This window comes from Eleutherodactylus coqui, chromosome 1, assembly GCF_035609145.1.
Source record: "Eleutherodactylus coqui strain aEleCoq1 chromosome 1, aEleCoq1.hap1, whole genome shotgun sequence".
NCBI lineage: Eukaryota > Metazoa > Chordata > Amphibia > Anura > Eleutherodactylidae > Eleutherodactylus > Eleutherodactylus coqui.
In genome coordinates, this window is record NC_089837.1 from 469710270 (window position 1) to 469717199 (window position 6930).

Genomic DNA, 6930 nt, shown 5'->3' on the forward strand with positions numbered 1-6930 from the left:
TACCTACTGAATATTGCCAGTTGTCTGCCTGGATGAAATAAATCCCTTCTGATCAGAGAAAATTAAAACTGATTGCAAGGATTTTTGTAAAATGTTAATAGTCGATGTTCAGGACAGAAATATGGCAAAGGTTACTACACTGAGTGTCATCATTCCTGCGTTTTGGGATCATAGAATAGTTTGTGAGAATTCAGATGATGGTGTTAGAGCAATCGTGCTCTTAAATATATTGTGGGTGCCGTATTAGATGTGGTTTGTATGAGCTCGGAGAAAATCATCTCATACAACACAACGGGATGTGTTACCCAAGAGATCTTCTAATTTATTATATTAAGACACAGCCTTTATAGACAAATACGTAGTTTAAGTTGATACAGAAAGGGGTGTTACAGAGCCAAACACAGCTACATCATTAATTTGGATCAAACTGGTTTTCCTTTGAAGTGTAAAGAATTATCACATTCTGTTGACTCATCTCTGCTGGCTCCATTGTTCTAATAGAAATCTTGTCTTTTGGAGACTCACTGGCTTTGTCTCAGGTAATAAACATCATTAACATAGTGTAAGAAATTTACTCTGCAGAACATTCCGCTTTCAGACATAGCCAGAATTAGACTGAAATACAAAACTAAATAATACTAGATATAATTTCCCTCACAGTGGTGTATGGTATAAAAGGAGATAATTTAAGTATTTTGTGATGTGGGAAACTAAAATAGGTGCTGGTTTCTTAAAGTATAGAGGGCAAAAGCCGTCTGAACCAGGACTAAGAGTTGGAAAGGAACTTGATGGCCTCTATGATCTCTTCATTATGGAAGAGCTGAGGGAGGCACTGGAGATCTATTGGAAACAAAACAAAGTAAAGGGGAAAGGAAAACTGGTGCATAGTACCTAAAATTTGCTTGGTATTGAGGGAATCTTGAACTGTTCTTAATTGATATATCTGTTTACTTCTAATGTGAGCGTAGAATTTCATAGCAAACATAGAGCTAGTCTTGTTAATGTAGGTGTAAAACTTCACTCTGCCCCAGCGGATAGCTTTCTCAGCCCTAAGTGTCTTCTCCACTAACAGTTAGAGTGCTTCCCTGAGCACTCACACGGTGGATAGCGACTGGGATTGGAAAGCTCATTTTAAGGCACTCCCTACTAAAGCATAAATTGATGTATCTTTCTCACATCTTGAACAATCCCATAAACAAGCGGTGACTCAGATACAGAAAGAGGTTCAGCAGATCACAGAGTGCTCGCTATAAAAGAAACTCAAGAACAAACCGCCATGATACTTGAACCACATAGACAGGTCATAATGGCTCACTGCACAGATTTCCAATATCCTCACTCATATGGATAATATTGAAAACAGACACAGGAGTAATAATATCCGCATAAGAGGTCTTCAAACACATACAAATAGACCGCATCCACAGTGCGCTGGGTCCCAAGGTCCTGGATCCAAATGCTCACGTGACGTTATTTGCTGTACTCACTTCTTTAAGGTCAAGGAAGACATTTTAAAATGTGCTAGGAATGCTGGGACATTATCATACTGCGACACACCCATCTGGCTTCTGACGGACCTAGCCAGAAGAACCCTAAAATTCCACAAGGCACTGAAACCCCTGTTGGATGCTCTTAGGGGGAGAGACATTCACTATCCAAGGGGCTACCCATTTCAACTGGTAGCCTGGAAAAATGGCAAATCCGCTGTTCTCCGCACTTTTGGAGATCTTCCAAATTTCCTGTGGACTTTCGATCTACCTATGATCTCCCTACCAGATTGGCCAACCTTGCGCTCACTTGCAGCCGAAATGCCAACAGTGACCTAGCACACTGCGGAACCGAAGCAAAGGAGGGATGATCACAGACTCAGACACCCCGTGATCTGAGGAGCTTATTCTTGTTGTTGGGTTCGCCACAAACCCGAATATCAGTTTATGATGACTCATCCACCCTTGATACCCATAGATTAGACGAAGGACTTATTATCCTGGTTGGGCCCTGGTGCTCCGAATAGCCTTATAGTCTATATTTATGACTATATCTATATATTTTTCTCGCTCCTTTCTCCTCTTTCATTTATTTATTCTAATTGCTTTCTGTCCTAACATAGTATCTTCAATGATGTGCCATGGTTTATTTTGTGGTATATTAACGATACTTCTATCAAGGTGTCTCTCTTGCCTGTATATCTGTCCTAACTTCTTATACTATTTCCTTAAATTGTAACCTCTCTGGGGTGTTGTGTTATTTGATTGGGGTGGAGGGGAACGCCCTGGGGTAGGGTAACCCTGCGCAGCGGGTAGGGTTAGTACAGTTAGAACTAACAGAACAGCCAATAGTACCATTAGTAGCAAAATGAATTTAAAGAACAAAAAAAACCCGTAAGAATAACTGATGAAAATTACGATATAGTTGGAATAGCGAAACATGGCTTGATGAAAAATGTGATTGGGCGGTGAATTTATAGGGTTACAATCTCTTCAGAAGAGACCGTGGCGAACGGAAAGGGGGAGGAGTATATATGTACATTAAATCCTACGTAATGCCGAGGCTATGGGAGGATATAGGGGCAGGAGATGAACACTTGGAATTTCTGTGGGTAGAAATACAGGGAGAAAAAAATAAAATACTGATAGGGGTTTTCTATAGGCCACCAAAAGCAACAGAAGAAACTGAAACCTTACTATTAAGGCAAATAGAAGAGGTGTCAAAATGCGATGAAGTCATTATCATGGGGGACTTTAATTATCTGGATATAATAGGGAAAGATGAAATCTGCAAATCTCACAAGGGTGATAAGTTCTTGAGAACAATTAAAGATAACTACCTTACCCAACTTGTGCAGGAGCCAACTAGAAGGAGGACCACTCTGGACTTAGTATTAACTAACAAACTGGGCCGAATAATGGGGGTGCAGGTAGAGGGACACTTGGGAAATAATGACCACAATATAATTAATCTTCTGTCATTCAATAAAAAACCTTATCAGGGAGCAGCAAAAAAACTAAAAGTTGGTAAAGCAAAATTTGATCAGCTCAGAATGATCAGCTCAGACCTACTATCGGTAACATTATTTGGGACAACATCCTCAAAAATATCAGTACAGACAACAAATAGGAAAAGTTTAAAAACATCATAATTACCTCGTGAGCAGTTCATACCCTTTAAAAAAACACAAGTAGAAAGAAAGCAATGTGGCTCGACAAGACTGGCCCTTTAACAAATAATGCAGGAGAAATGATAGAAGACTATGGGGGGAAGGCAAATCTATTAAATAATTTCTTTTCAAGTGTATTCACGAATAAAAAAGAAAAGTCACATGAGATGCAGGGGAATAAAACTAACCCCCCACTAAATATTGCATACCTAACAGAAGAGGAAGTACAGAGCCGGTTAAAGAGGATTAAAATCAAAAAAATCGCCGGGCCCAGATGGAATACACCCAAGGCTTCTAAGGGAACTAAGCGAGGTGAAAGCTAGACTGCTATTTCTTATATTTATTGACACTATCTAGACCGGGGTTGTACCATTGGATTGGCGCATTGCCAATGTGGTTCCAGTATACAAAAAGGGGTCTAAAAGAGAGCCTGGTAACTACAGGCCGGTAAGTCTCACTTCAATAACTGGAAAAATATTCGAGGGGTTTCTGAGATACACCATCCTAGAATACCTAAATGAGAACAATGTAATAAATCCTCACCAGTATGGGTTCATAGGGGTCAATCATGTCAGACCAATCTGATCAGCTTCTACGATGAAGTAAGTTCTAGGCTGGACCTGGGAGAGTCTATTGATCTTGTATATCTGGATTTCTTTAAAGCATTTGACACCGTGCCGCATGATAAGCTGATATATAAAATGAGACAGCTCGGACTCGGTGAAAACATGTGTATCCGGGTAAAGAACTGGCTCAGAGATAGAAAGCAGAGGATGGTAATAAATGGTTTGTACTCTGATTGGGTCACTGTTGCTAGTGGGGTGCCACAGGGATCAGTGCTAGGCCCCATTCTGTTCAATATATTTATTAATGACCTGATAGAGGGGCTGCACAGTAAAATATCAATATTTGCAGATGACACAAAATTATACAATATAATCAATGCAACGGAGGACAATGTACAGCTACAAATGGACCTAGATAAGCTGGGGGCTTGGGCAGAAAAATAGCAAATGAAGTTCAATGTTGATAAATATAAGGTTATGTACATGGGCAGCAAAAACAGATGTCACCAATATACACTAAATGGGGTACAGCTAGGGAAAAGTGATATGGAAAAAGACCTGGGGATACTAGTGGATTGTAGACTAAACTGGAGTAACCAATGCCAGTCAGCTGCTGCAAAAGCTAATAAAGTCTTGGGGAGCATTAAAAGAGGTATAAGGGCGAGGGACTAGAACATTATCCTCCCACTATATAAGGCACTTGTCAGGCCTCACATGGAATACTGCGTACAGTTCTGGACACCGGTGCTCAGGAAAGATGTTACAGTTCTTGAGGGAGTTGAGAAAAGGGCAACTAAATTAATAAATGGAATGAGAGGACTGGAATATCCAGAGAGGCTATCAAAATTGGGATTATTCACCCTGTAAGAAAGATGGCTAAGGGGTGATCAAATAACTATGTATAAATACATGAGGGGACAATACAAGGATCTCTGCGATGATCTGTTTATACCCAGGACTGTGTCGGTAACAAGAGGGCATTCGCTACGTCTAGAAGAAAGCAGGTTTCATCACCAACACAGAAGGCGGTTCTTTACTGTAAGAGCAGTGAGACTGTGGAGCTCTCTGCCTGAGGACGTGGTGATAGCAAAATCCATTGAGGAGTTTAAGAGGGGACTAGATGTCTTTCTAGAGCGCTACAATATTACAGGACATAGACATTAGGTGACCAGCGGGGTTGTTGTTCTGGGTCTTACCTTTAGGTAGGATTTATCAAAGGTTGATCCAGGCATTATTCTGACTGCCATTATTGAGTCGGGAATCAATTTTCCCCCCGAATGGGCTAATTGGCTTCTACCTCTTGGGGTTTTTTGGATCAACAACAAGGTTGAAACAGGCTGAACTAGATGGACATTGTCTTCATTCAATCTAACATACTATGTTACTATGTAAAAGAATTTTCCTAATACTAGAACGCATTACATTATATTGTATGGAAAATCTAACTGTATCCATTTTCCCTACGTGATTCAACTTGATGTGAAGCAGTCTGCTGGAGTCTCTAAGCAGACCTTTCTGGTAGCATCCTCTACTTATTTTGGGGGGACCTTTTTGAATAACTCATCTCTGTATGATTTTTAATTGTGTTAAGAAATCTTTTCCTTTAGAAGAATTTTGCATCTCATCTGTCTGTAGGGTGTGTTTGATCTCCATTTATGATAGTGACGGCACCTAAAATTAAATAACTATTTGTATTCACTTGTTTAAAATGAGTTTTACAATTGACCACTTAATCTATAAATAAATATAAATCTAAAAATATCATTCTAGAATCATGGATGTGTGAAGTAAAGTTTAAACCCCAAGAATTAGTTTTAGGCCTAATGCACACAGGCGTATTTGCATTGCGGTATCCAGAGCGGGCATCCGCGTCTGGATTCCGCAGCAAATACTGCCCACAGTATGCTATTAAAAATTGATTTTCCACGAGTGGAAATCAATTGCGATTTTCTGCTTGCGGATGGAAAATCACGGCATGCTCTGTTTTCGCACGGATTCCATGCAGACAGCTTTCATTGAAGTCAATAGTAGCCGTCCAATCCGGAACCCGCTTCATCATCTAATGATGGTAAGGCACATTCTGTACTGCGCATATGCCCAGCGTGCCGGGCGGCACATCCGCAGCACAGATCCGGACAAGTAAGCAGGGGTCTCTGGCTGGGCACTGGGTCGGATTCTGCTACGGGATCGCACATGCGGAATCTAACCCGGCCATGTGCATTCAGCCTTAATCTCATCAATAAAATTCTCTAATTCCCTCTGCGTGCCCTTCCAAATAAAAATAACATAATCTATAAAACGTTTATAATAGATAATTTCCCTCCTAGAAAGAACCATACCCATAAAGAGGTTGGCACAGCTTCACGCAGGGCTTTTACTGGAAGGGATACTCTGATTCAACATAGAAACCTTAACAGGTGATTTAGCCAAAATAGGGGTTCTCATAGATGGATCTAATGGGGGAAGGTTTTACATTAGCTTCAGTAGAACTTAGGGAAGATACCGAAGGAATGGAGTGATTTTTTTTTTTTAATAGCAGGTAGAATAGATTCCACTACCAAATCATTAGACCTATAGGTAAAAGAGGTTAATTTAACTCTTTCCAATCCAATTTGTATCCTGGTTTTCCTAGGGGGCCTCAGCTTTTTCTGCCCTTATACAATGGCGCTATCTGCTGGCTAAAGCCAGTACTGCATGAGGTGACACGTTGAATAGGCTCCGACAGCAGAGAGGCTGGCAATATACAGTAAGAGAACCCCGATGGACGTCTTCCAACATCGGAGCTCTACAGCTTTAAATTATAATGTCTTCAGACATCAGACAGTGGATTGGAAAGGGTTAAGCTTGCTACTAATGGAACCAACAGGATTGGTGCTTCCTGGATAGGCTCACAACGCCATCTGGTACCACCAGCGCTTTTGGGTACATCCTCTAGCCCCAAGAGTTATGTCTCACCCAGTCTGACTGATGAAGGGGCCTACCCCAAAACATATATCTGCTGGTTTTAATTGATATAATAAAAAGGGAAGTTGGATAATTTTATCTCACTGTCTGTCGGAATTAATTGGAGAGTGGCGCCAAATTACCAGTATTGCATTTTCACTAGCTCCATTTTAACCATCATTTGGTGGATCTATCTGGTCGGAAGCGCCTACTGGTAAAATAAGTTTCACACACATTCAGCCTTAGGCTGCCTGTCCACGGGCA